Raw genomic sequence first — 13707 nt, 5'->3', positions numbered from 1 at the left:
TGAACATAAAATACTGTTTATTGAACACGGATGAGAACGAAGGTCATGTTTACTTAAGCAGGTGGAAATTCTAGATGAACGCTGGCAGACACAAAAACATGGCACTGGTAACAAACATGGCATGCTATAACCATTGGGTTCTTTTCCATTTGAAATCCAAGTGCAAGAATAATTTCAGAAACATTTTAAAAGACAGTATCTCCAGAAAAGTCACTGCATAAGCAAAATAGCATGTCTGAAGATGATACGGATACCATGTCAACTCTCTTCATTGGAATGAATACTTCTCCATTTTGCAATGCAGGGAAACTTCACACCACCTTACAGTGAACGCCATCAACATCTACAGTTCAAGAGACTAGGCTTTCCAACAAAACCTTTGCAATTCAGCTTCTCCCAGGTACCAAGTACTTTATTCTGGTACAAAACAGATCTCCAGAGCAATGTACCCTTATTCATGGGAGAACTTCTGCATAAACGTGTTCTTGCACTAGTGATGCCCTCAAATGGGAGTGCTACTCACCTACAACTCCTCTTTGCGAGCAGATGGACAGAAACATAGGAAGTAGGATGGGAAAACCAGATAAGAGGCAGGGGCTGCTCTCCTACAATGCCTTTTAGTGAGTAGTTGGACATAAATACATAAAGTAGGACGGCGCAGAGACCAGACGAGGGGCGTGGGTATTTCTTATTTGTGAACTTAGCAAGGGACAAATGCAGATAAAGTACTTGAGATAGGTTACAGTTCAGTCACACTTGTGTAGTTAACCTCTTCCTTCCAACACACCCCACCTTGAGTTTTCAAATGAACCTACCAATTCCGCCGTGGCTCCAACAGCATGTTTGTGCCGTACATAGAAGCCTTTCCAGCTACAGGCTGTGCTAAAACATTCTGCTTCATGAAGCTCCCCTCCAGCACCCTGCTCACACCTTTTCTTCCATTTTCACTCAACAGAAACTCAAGTTAGGCCCTTGTGAGGCTGAAAAATGGCTATTTATTCCCCTTTCAGTTTCCCGTCTCTTGACGTTTTTTCCGAGACAGGACTGTAGTTTTTTCATACATACAGCTACAGTACACCACTCAATATCCACTTCTCACTGACTGTCAAAAGATGTGTTTTGAGCCCAAATTCAAAATATACGATGGTTCTATAACCGCTCTGGTATCATAATTCTTGCTGAAGAAGCAGACTACAAAAAGTAGGCTTGCCCCTTCGTCATTTGGGCCTCCCCCTGTTTTTGCTATTGCATTCAATTGTACAGGCATGGAAGGAGATCATCAGTGCTGGGGAAGGCAGTGCCACAGGAGGGAAACAGCCCCGCAGAGTCAGCACCTGCGTAAACCACACACCATGGCAGCTCTGCAGTGTGAGGGTCTCGGCAGCACCACCCCACACCACCATACAATAACACACTGTTCCTCGGATGGATAGCACAGCTCCTGGACAGGTCAAAACTGTAGCTTCAGCCTCATTTACTCTGCTCCCTGAACCATGCTCGTGGTCCAGGTCTGCATTAAGTGAGGGGTAACACAAGTGAAAAGATGTCAGTGAGAACATTAGATCATCACAACATCCAGAGAGAATAAAACTGAATTCTTGAAGACAAAAAAAATCTTTTGGATGTTTTAATCTAACTAAACAAACCATTGTAAAACATCTGTAAAACTTTCTTCCTCTTTAGAACCAATTTTGACAGCCAAATACCCTGCCTCAAGTTATACTTTCACACCTCTAGCTTAGACTATTCAGCTGTGGCCTTTTACTACACAATATTGCTATATGCTAAGTAAATAAATAACATCTATTTTTCTGAACTAGAAAAGAAACATAGTTGCCTCCATGTTGCTTATGCTGTCAAAACTGGAAAGTCGGAAGCTGTTCCATAATATAATATTTAAATTAAGGTTTTGATTTTAGAGATGTTGAGCTGCAGGGTTTTGCTTCAGCATACCAGGCATATAGGAAGGAACAGCTGCAAATTCGTATCTGAGTCAATCACATACCATGGCTGTTTATTTTAAAAAGGTGTCCTAGAAGCAATGTACAAGAGACCCACAAGTACCTTTCAGAACAATGTTAGAGTCAGTCCTCCACGCTGCCCTTACGGTTTCACCGATGATGGGGACTCAGACTAAACCCTACAATTCAGCTCTCACCCTTCCCAGCCTAGTTCTGTCAGCTCAAGGGTGAGAATAAATCATCTTTAGATAAGTGGCTTATGACTTAGCTTAAACAAACAGCTGAACTGAAGGCCACACAGACTGCTGAAACGGTCCCAGTTTATACAACAAATCCAGGCACAATTAGACATTTTCTTCTAAAGACTGCTAGAGTCCAAAGCACAACTACACTGAGGAGTTTCTAAACCTTGTTTGCAATACACAAGCTTGAGCACCTCATAGCCCAAAATGTGCAAATCTTGGAAGCCTGGGTCCTGCTTTCTCTGCAACATTATTCTTTAGTAGTTACAAACGCTGTAAAAATGCTATGAACTGTGAGAGTGGAAGTGGCTCCTACTGATGTTGATACTAGCATTTGTATCACTATTTAAACTAAACAGAAAGAAGCTCACACACTAAGACTCAATTACCTCAAGCTTACCCCCACCCAGGTCAACATGAGCTCCCACTTTATGCAGCTTCCATACTTAGATATTGCTGGACAAGCAGGCTAGTCAACTGTGAGCTCACCCCACCTGGCAGAGTGAGACAGCCACCAAACCACAGAGGCAGGAGGGACAAAACTTAGACAATGCGGGATGTGCATTAGAGATTACTCCTTTTCTGGAGGAGTGATAAGTGCGAGTAAATAAATAAACTTCTCCTCCCCTCCCCTGGTCCCCTCACAGGAGGTGCATTCTTCCAGGAGCCCAGGAGGAGAGGGCCAATTTTCACTCAGTCTTCAGAGTAGTGGACCAGACATCAAGCAGCATTTCTCAGGAGATACGACCATGAACACCAACCCACCTTGCTAAAAGTGCGCCTCTGCATTTCTATCCCCACACACTCACAGCTGACTTGCAAATGTAAAAGAAGGCACGTTCACAACATTCCCCTGTCACAAGAGAACAGGGATAAGGATTAGGACTTGAGAAGAAAAGTTGCCTCAAAAGGTTTGGAGCAAGATTTCTCCACAGATGTCAAAAAGCTCTGCTGGCACTGGCATGGGAAGCACCTGGACCAAGAGGGAAGGACACTTGGATACCTCAGTATGTCTTAGTTCTGGGTTTTAAACACAACACATTTCAAAGTCACCAAAAATATTCAAAGTCACATAACAAAAAGAGAAGAAAGTGCCTTAAAGCTTTAGTAGTTGCACTGCTTCAGAAAAACAGCAGCAAATAAGCAAAGAATTCCCTTCCCCTCCATCCACCTTCGTATTTCCCTCAGATTATTGCCTACTAAAACAACACTCCAGAGCAGAGCTTTTTACTTGCAGAAGAGAAAGCAAAGTTTGATGAGTTGTCACTTGTGAATTAAAGAAGGATAGCAAATGTTTGCATATCTCATAAACATTTAACTGTTAAAAACCTGCACAGGCATATTAACAAACGCATTACTGTGACAGGCTGTTGAAAACATGCCATGCTCTGTTCACAGACAGATGCCTTTCACTGGTAACAGAAGGAATGCAGACTTACAATGCATAGTATTTTGTTCCTCTTGGCACAATGTAAGATGTGAAATATAACTAAAATACTCTGCAAAATAGTTAAATCTCACTGAAATATCCTAATCAAACCCCTCTTCCCTTGCCTTTCATTTGAACTACGCCCTGCTTACCTCAGCCTGTTCCTACCAAAGGCCAGACTTCGTAGATGTAAAACCTTAAAGTAAGCTATCCCTCATGTGCCCAAATGAACAAATTCTATGTACACCAAGAGGTAAAATATAAATAAATAAACAACAACAAAAAAAAATCCTGTCAGTGACTGTTCTCCTGAGGCTGCACGAGATGGTTATTCCATCCTGTCTTGCTGGTGCGCTTCTTCCTTCCATGCTACAGAAAATGCTATCTAGTTACAGGTGGAATTGTTTCTAGAACACACCACTGTAGAAGAAAAGAATACAAAACTTATTTCCAACTTAAAAACAAGCAGTTGAAATGTACTATTCTCTTTCTGACCTCATTAAAAGACATGGCAAAACTCCCACTGACTTTAATGGGGCCAATACATCACTGAAAGATCCCCAGAAGAATGAGAGTTTCCAAATTTTCAGAGCAACTGCAGGGGAGGTTTAAACACAGGATTCATTTCCCTCTTCCCTCATCCAGACAAAACTTTGCTTACTGCCCCCTCACTAAGAGGATATCAAGCTAACTCAGACTTCCAGCATCTCCTCTGAACTAAAAGCAGGAGGTTTGTTCCATCGCTCCTTATTTATTGACTTAAATTCCTTAAATCTAAAGCCATTACACTGTGTTTTGAAAACTTACTCAAGATCTTTTGCAATTCCAAAGCTTATTAAAACCTATGAGGCTTAAAAAAGCTAATGTGTAGTATTTCTATTGTTGCTATCTCAAGAGAAAATTACACATCACATAAAAAATCATCACTAAGGGAGCAATCTTGGCTACAATGAGTGATAGCCTAACTGCTCAGGAATTTACCAACTGGGAGTGGAATAATGACTTTCCTTTCCTACTTTGACTCCTCACTAGTTCACTGAAACCTCAGTCTTCAAGAGCTTCATCTGAATCCCCCTTTCTTGATTACCTACAAGATGACATCTGTCAAGCAGACTCAAATATTCACTGTGTTGCGATTACTTCTTACAAGCCTTAACTACAGCTTCTAAAGGACTTTGGCAGGGGAGAAAGGGTGGTTCGGAGGAAAATAGGATGTTGGAAGGAAAGTACTACTAATATTTGGTAGCAAACAAATCCTTGCTATTTTTATCTAAGGATTTTTACCTTAAAAGGAAGCTAGGCTTTGGCTGTTTAAATAGTTAATAGTGTGTGCATGAGCTAGAGCATCAGCCCAAAAAACCTTGGAATCTGTGCTTGTTGTAAAATAGCCATTCACTCCCATGAGTTCACCATGACAGATTTGGAACTGCTCTTAATAATTTATGACTATTGTATTAAGATATTTATTATACTGGTATATTTGCTATTGTTTAATGAGGCTGGTGAGAAAAACAGTCAGAAAAGGAAAGAATGACTCAGTTATGCCAATTCTCAGCAAACGCTGGAGAACTGCTTACTAGAAGACAATACTAAGACAGGAAAAGCCTCGCAAACACAGCAGATCAAAGATGCAGAACTGTTCAGGAAGGAACAGTCTCTCAGACTGAAGGGAATAGAAGCTGTTTGGGACAAACAAGCTCAAGGAAAAGGCACGTGCTGAAGTTAGACCAACATGGGACACTTATATTAGACACCTCATTTGCCTCTAGGCACAGCAGACACCCCTGCAAACAGACTTGGTTCCTTGTATGAAGAAAACATCTCTTCAGTTAACTATCAAAAGAAAATAATTGTTGCACTTCCTTTCACAGCTGTGGCTGTGTTAGCAGAGGTTATGGATCTCCAGCTTGTCTGAACAGCCCAGGGTCGGTCATTCTTCTGCTCAGTTAAGACTTGAGGACTGCCCTTCGCAAGCACGAAGGACCAGGGGTGTTTGCACTATTACTCACTGCATGTGTCTGTAAACAATCTTCTACGTCAGTCTTACTCACTGCATGTGTCTATAAACAATCTTCTTCGTCAGTCTCTTCAGAAAGCCTCCAGTTAGCTAGTCACCTCACAGGTATCAACTGCTTCCCAGCTTCATGATGTGTAATGTTCCCACAGTGCGGAAAGGACATTCTTTTGGCAGAGCAGAATGCACTTTGGATCCAGGCCATACAGCAAAAGCAACCTTCCTGGCTACGATGCCAGCCACAGATGAGATGGAGAACCTATCACATTTCAAAATGTATGTATTTGTTTATGTTCCTCTTAATTCAAACTGAAAGTGAAAGATCCTTCAAAATTAATCAATACAAATGAGCAGCTCAGTACAGTAACGCGTACAAACTTGCGTACATGACAGGAACACTTTATTGAGCAAATACTGAGTTTTCATTGTACTGGAGCTGAGGAGAACCTATAGTGACTCGAGGTAACTGAAAAGGGTTGTGATGGATCAGAGCTGTCATGTTTCCATACTGGAAAGCCATGTAGATACCTGAGATATCTGGGCACCACATCCAACAGTAAACTTGAAAAAAAGCGCTTAAAAATCCTTTTATCTGGTCTGGAAAAAGGCAATGTTCTCAGAGAAACACAAACATATGGTACCTCTGTGAACACCTACAGAACATGAGCTTTATCGGGTAATGGCTAACCATTTAGCCACAGCCAAGAAAGAATAACTGAAATGAGATGTTTCTGATACTGCATATTCCACCAATTAATAATGGCAGGAGTGCTGTTTTCAACTGAGATCTCCAAACTTTAAAGTGGAAGCTCACTGCAAAGAGTTCAGAAAAATCTAGACAATAACTCAAATTTTGGAAACCCCATTTTAAAGCAAGAAAGAAAAAAAACACAGATGATTTCTTTTAGCATCTGGGTTCAGTTCTAAAGCCAAGACTGCAGATGCTTCTACCAGCGGAGCCACGTACAAAATTCTGGCTTGTTACGTGCGTTTTGACTTGCTAGACTAGGTATTGGTAACAGTCCTTTTCTGTCCTTAAAATGTATATGACTGTGAAAATGAGTAACTAATAAATATTTTTAAAAGCTGAAAAGGGCTAGTGAGAAAAAAAACATCTGCACCTTTCTCAGCTTCACTTTCTCTGCAAATGTTCTATCATCTCTCTGCCACAAATGCTCTGCGGATTGTGTCAGAGCAGCACTTAATGGCGCAAACTAAAACTGGATTTGTGGGGATATGCATATAGCTAAGGCAGCACTATACCTTCCTGCAACCTAGAGACACAGGAAAAATGAAAGGAAGAAGGCATTATTAACCATCTCCATTTTCCAGATGAGATGTTCCTCAGTCATTTAACAAAGTCAGTAGCAACACTGGGGAATGAACCTGAATGCTGCAATTACAAACCCTAAAACTTTGAAGGCTTGATACACTCCCCAGTGTCATGCACTGCGCCAGCCACTTTTTCGTCACCCTTCAAACTCAAACCTCAGCTATTCCTCTGTCATTTTCAATCTTCAGCCCTGACATGCTGTCTCCAAAGGCACACTCCATATCCTCCAAGTATAACCATGGACTAATGACACCAAATGAAATGATCATATCTCCAAGAGCAACTATTTTCCTGGTCACTGAGAAACAGTGTTGTTATTAAACTGTAATGTTTTTCTACAGTATTTACTGTTAAGTAGATAATTCCCACAGCAACATGGCATAACAGCTCATCCTTCATATCAAGAAATACAAGTTCACCTGAGAAGAAATAAACTTAATGCTACAACTACACTTCTCTACATGTATTTCAGAGTAGAACATACCTTCAGTTGTAAAACGTATATGGAATGATTCTGCCCACATGCGCACCTTAATAAAAGGGAATGAAGCTATAGGACAAGAGCAGGTATTCAACAGGTTCCATGAGGTTACAGGGACTGGACTTAAAACAGTGTTTTTATGTTTTGGGTTGGTGAGTTTCCTTTTTAAAAATTTCACTGACATTAATCCTTCTGAAAGCGTATCCAGTCTGCAAACTAGTGTAAACGTAGTGTCTGATTGTACTATCGCCAAAAGATGGAAAGCTCTTGATTATGACTTCCCCATGGGAAATGCACATAAATCAAAATCAAACTTGCACATCTGAAAATCTCCCAATGCCTAGACTGACATCTGTTACTAAGAAAAAGTCCCTGCATACTATCAGCTTTAAGAAAATCTGTCTGCTCTGTAAGTTTCAGACATTTAAGTGGATTCTGAAAAACGATATTTAAGATTACCTATATAGATCTTGAAGTTCAACAAGGAGATCTAATAAATACAGAATGTCACTGCAAAATTAGAAGTACTGCGTACGTACGCAGCAGAACACAGTTTCATTAACTGTCCATCATGGAACTTTGTTTCAAAACAATTCAAAAATTTTCTTCAAAAATTATAACCTCGAAGCATTAAATAAAAAAAAAAAGTTACAAATTCAACAATCCACTGAATAATTCAAAATGGAAACAAAGCAGCTTGCTAGCACATCCAGTACCCTGCCAGCCTTCAAGCAGAGCTGGATGAGTAGTGTCTACACCACACGCAGGAGATCATCGACTTGGCACCTATTGCACCAAAATGGCACAGCAGGCTCCCCTTTCTCATCTGTATGCCAGGGAATACAATTCTACATGAAACTGGACATAAAATTAATTAATCCGTGTTCCGTAAATGCTGTCTTTAAAAAAGCAAGGGGTTATTTCTTTTGGAGCATTGTTTTTTCTTTTCAACTTAAATTAATTGTCTACAATATGAGTTGACAGAGCAGTTTGATGTTTTGCATAGGATAAATTAAAAAAATACACTGGTTGGTGTATACTACAATTTCTGCACTAGAGTAAACGAGAGCTTTCCAAGTTAAAAACCAAAATACAAACAGGTTGAACTGAGTCCTTGCTCCTAGAATCACTTTTATCTGTGTATTCTCTGACCTGTCAAGATGGCACAGGAGTAACAGAAGTTCTCAAAGCTTTTTGGTGGAGCCTGGTCCATTTGCAGCACAGCCAGAACATGCCAAAAGGTTTAACTGGACTGATTCACCATTTAGATAATGATCTCATCTGAATTGAAGCTGTAAAAATACCAAGTGACTTGAGATGACATAATTTCTGTTGCAAAATTTAGATTCTTCTGTAGGTCTCCTAGAAAGAGGGCTTTGTTAGAAGACAGATAAATGTCTCTTCAAGAGGACATTTCTGGGGATGTGCCCAGAAGTCAGTTGGTACTTGTGCACAACTAGGTCAGTGCTGTTGACAGTGCTGCTGCAGCCTCTCAAAAGCAGGCTGTTCTCTCCCAGCTGCAACTTGTGCCTTGTCACCTTGCTGGCTCTGTCCTTGCAGGCCTGAGATCCACCTCAATTGCTCACCTTTGTATTTGGAAAAGCTTATCTCACACCAGGCTTTGATAGTGGAGCTGTCTCCACTGGCTTCACTGACAGTAGCATCTGCACGGCAGGTGATGCCTGCTTTGGTACGGAGTCCTTTTGCAGCAATGTATTAAGATGCTGCCTGAGCAGCTCTGGATAAAACATTAGAAAACACAGCTTATCCTTTACCAAAATTCACAGGCTTATCTTCCCTGGACTGGAAGAGACCTACACAGATTGGTGCAAGAGATGAACAGCAGTTGTGCTCCTGCATGGTCCAGGTGTGTGTCACTGACTACAAGAAGACTCACTTTTGTTACCACATATGTTTTTCCCAAGAAAGTAAAGAATTACTTTGCTGCTTTTTCGCTATTATCAAAATCTGCTCTTGTGTTCAGGAAGGGAACACAAAAGGCAGAAGATATTAGAAGATATTAGACAGGTCATCCTTGCTTTTCTAGTATGGTGCTGCTAAAGAGTTTTGAACTTTTGAACCTTTCAAAACCAAGCTTAAGGTATTTCTTTCCTTCTAAGCAATATTCATATTTGTCCAACATGATTACCAGGGCATGGCTCTGCAGTGTGATGTGAGACTTTCATGCGTCCTAGCAGCCCTACTGAACTCTCAACTGCTTTTTCAAAATACATAGTTACAAAAGAAAAATATCAGTATTCATTTCTGGGGGTTAGCATAAGATTGTCAGAAAAATTCTAAAGCATTTTGAAGAGTTTGAGAAGAGTCTCAAACCTAGGACACGACCAATATCTTGTCTCTCAGCTGCAGGTGCAGGAATCATGAAGCAAGATAGCTGTGCAGCAACACTGCACTCAGTTGCCAAGGGCTGGAGCCAAATACTGCTTGCAGCATGTGTGCAGCTCTAATTCTCTTTGTTACTCCACAGACACTGTCTTTTCTTTTAAAGGCCTTAAACGCAGTTGAAACTGCAAAGAAATATGCATGTGAGAAGAACATGCTGTAAGAATGCATACTGCTTCTTTCCCCAAAGGTGGAAAACCTCATATACCATTTTTTGGTTTCTTTACATGCCGTTATGAAAAGATTGTATAAAAGGGTACCTGACAAGTTGGTTGGTTTATAGGAGAAAACCCAAACAAACATGACATGTTAGGTAAGATGAAGCCTGTGCGTTTGAAATTTAAAACTAACATGCTGGTAACAGCAACACCTAGAAAAACAATCCTCTCCCTTGTTTCCAGACCCATATTTATGATAAAGGATTTTTTTTTCTTTCTACAGGAAGCTATAAAAAGAAACAATAAGCAGAAAGTACTTAAACTACAAGCAAATGTAAGGAAGAGATAAGGTGGAATACTAAAAATAGATCTGGAGCATTTGTGAGTTTGTGAGAAAAGAAAGTAACAGTAAAACATCCATGTCTTTATGCAAATATGGTTAAAAAGAAAATAACAAAATAGGAATCAGCTGGTGAGAGGAAGAATGTAGTGGAACAAAGCACATTATGTGAATGCAAACACAGGCTATTAGAATAACCCGCACAAGAAAACTGCACACATAAGGTCAGTGCAGTAGTACTACTATACTCAAAGATCATGAGTATGCTAAAACGCAAAGAGGAGCAGCAGAAATGATGGACATTCAGTTGCACCTGTGTGGAGACTGATTCACTTGTTCATGCTCCAAGAGCCTGCTGCTAAAGGCCAGCTCAGAAAGCCTGCACCATCCTCCAAGCAAACCCAGCAGGGCAGCTCAGCAGCACCCGTGCTTCTTCACAACTTTGCAAAAAAATCAGTTCTGCCTGACCTAGGGCAGGTTCGACACAAGAAGGTACCCTCAACTCCAGGTGCCTCTGAGCTGCAGATGCTTTATATCACAAAAAGTTACATAACCAGAAGTTTTATAATACAAATGTTAAATGATGACCTATGAAAAGTGATACTGAAATTTATAAGAAGCTGTAGAAGAATGGCAGATAATTTAAATGTGTGCAAAAGAATGGTCAGCCTGGCTTAACCTTTAAAAATTCTTAGGGAATTTGTAAAAATATATTTCATACAGAATACTGGAATTTATCAAGCATAGCACTAACTTTTCAATGCTGAAGAATGTAGTACCAAGTGAAAAAATCAAACCAGCCTCAGCTAAGACCAAGCAACAGGACATCTATTAACTCTTGTAAGCAATTCCCTTACGTGAAGAACACGAAATCATGGAAATAAATCTAAATTTTCTACATTCCTTTAGAATGGCAATGTAAAATCCAAAGCTCAAACTATTATTTCTTTGGGAGGAAAAGATCAAGAAGAGTCTTGGGACAAGCAGGCAGTTATCCCTCCATTTAAACTATTTTAAATTATATTTTGCCTCCTGAAAATACTAGGAAGACATGCACAGAAGACGGCGTGAGTTAGGCAATAACTCAAAGGATACATCCTTTTATCAGACCCTAAACAACCCAGTTTCCTAAGGGTAGGCTACCATTGAAAATCACAACTGAGGGAGCAAAGCATACAAGAGTTCCACTCAGCTGATTCATAATAGGCAAATATGAATATTGCTTAGAAAACACGAATTACCCTAACTTGGTTTAAAAACTGTTCAAAAGTAACTGTTTAGCAGCACTATACTGAGAAAAACCAGGATGACTTGTCCATTTTTTCTTTTGCTTTCTGAGAGAGCAGAGAAAAAAGGGTTTGGGTTTGTTGGTACTGTACTTATGTAGTAGTTAATCACTAAAGAACAAGCGATGCCTTTGTAAGACAAACGAGGCATGGAAACAATTAACACAGAAAACCTCTATTTGCCTTTTTTCTCTTGCTGCCTTGGTAGACATAAGCCCTATTTGCACTGATGTTAGTGAAAAAACACAGGATACTGCAAGATTTCCATTACTGCACCTTTCTTAAAAGAACCTATGTTGATTTTAAAAATAAACTATAATCTCAGTTGATTAAGAAAGGTAGCATATAAAGAACACATTTTTAAAGAAGATTTACATTTTGAAAAAAATTAAGCATTAGTATAGAGCACATTTTAAAGTCTGATAATGCCTCTACACGTACATCTGAATTAATTCAAAGTCATGCTCCACCACAGTGTCTCTGGGAGATGTGTTATTCCAATACTGATTAAATTGTTATGTATGCTGTCAAACAGATGCACTGCAAAAACCAGACAGACAGAAAAGAGAGAACACTCCCACCCATTTTTTTCCCCCAGCCATGAAAGCAAGACACTGAAGCCCATTTTAGTCTAGCAACAATAGGTGTGTGTGTTTTCTTATGAAAATATTTGCTAGTTATATTCTGCAATAACTTTTCATGCATAACATTATTTAGCTCCTAGTTAAAGTAAAATTGTGCTACAGCACAAAACAAACACAGACGAGACTGATCTTTCAGTTGGTAAAATGGTTTCATGTATCCTGCAGAATATCAAGACACAAATCCCTTTGGTTAGTGACATTGTTGAACTCAGTTCCCAGAAGAAATACATCAAGGCTGCAGATATATCAGACTTCTCAACTACAGCAAAACTTTCGAAACAGTAAATATGTTTGCATAAATGTAGGGTTTTTATCCTGAGCAGAAAGATTTCATAAGACATACTTAGAATTGCTTAGTATCACTCAAAAATTTGAACTTACTCACCAGTAGTTTATGAACTCATCATTTCCATGGAGTTTGCCTTGCTATTTGATCACAGGAATACAAGCTGCTTCTGCACATTAGTATGTGTCTGCAACTGTAATCTTAGAAACAAAATAACAAACTGACTCAGTTACTATGTTTTCACTTAGATCAGCTGGTATTCAGGAAGTGAGACTGATTACTAATCAGCTGAGAGAGCCCTTGAAATGACAAGTGACCTTTTAAAAGTTCAGAAGAATAAACATGTATCATGAAATCACTGGGAAGCAGCTTCTTAAAGAAAACAGGTAATGGAGAAACTGAGTTGAGAGTGAATGCATTGCTCCATGTCTGTAACATCCTGACTTTAATGTTTCGAACGCAACAGGGCTGTTCACCAGCACTCTCCAAACATCAGAGATGCTTGTTTTTCCTCTTCACAATGAAAACTGATCCTTACATTATATGCTGTAACACTAAAAGACTGCCTATGTCAAAATAATTCTTGTGCTTTGCTGCAATATTGTGATCCGAGACAGCTGTTTACACCACATCCACCAAACAGCTATCAGAAGATACAAACAATTAGGGGCTTTCCAAGACTGCATTTCAAAGAAATAAATACATCTGAAAAAACAATGGAAAAAGTACAGTAAGGTAAAACTAATTAAATCAAAGGCAACTCCTACAGCCTCTCACTGTGAGGCAGACATGATCTTATGTGGAGGAATTCAGGAGGCATCTCATTGAAATAAAAGTCAGTAATTGGCCCTGCCTATAGCAAGTATGTATCATAATCTCAATGAACTTGAAGCCTTGGTACATATTAAGGATCATGAATTAACCAACACGAATGAGATTAAGTGAGGAAAAGTACAACAGAATATTGATGCATTTTGGAACAGCTTTGCTGCCTTCTCAGCCAGAAGTGGCACATGAGAAGGAGAAAATCTTTTGCTCAAAAATAACTGAAGAGTAACTCAAGAAGATATGTATTTGCTCAGATGTCCAGAAAATTGCAGACAGACCGATCTGGAATGTTTCTGGCAAAA

This window comes from Buceros rhinoceros, unplaced genomic scaffold, assembly GCF_000710305.1.
Source record: "Buceros rhinoceros silvestris isolate BGI_N320 unplaced genomic scaffold, ASM71030v1 scaffold31352, whole genome shotgun sequence".
Classification (NCBI taxonomy): domain Eukaryota; kingdom Metazoa; phylum Chordata; class Aves; order Bucerotiformes; family Bucerotidae; genus Buceros; species Buceros rhinoceros.
This window is presented reverse-complemented; position numbering follows the sequence as displayed.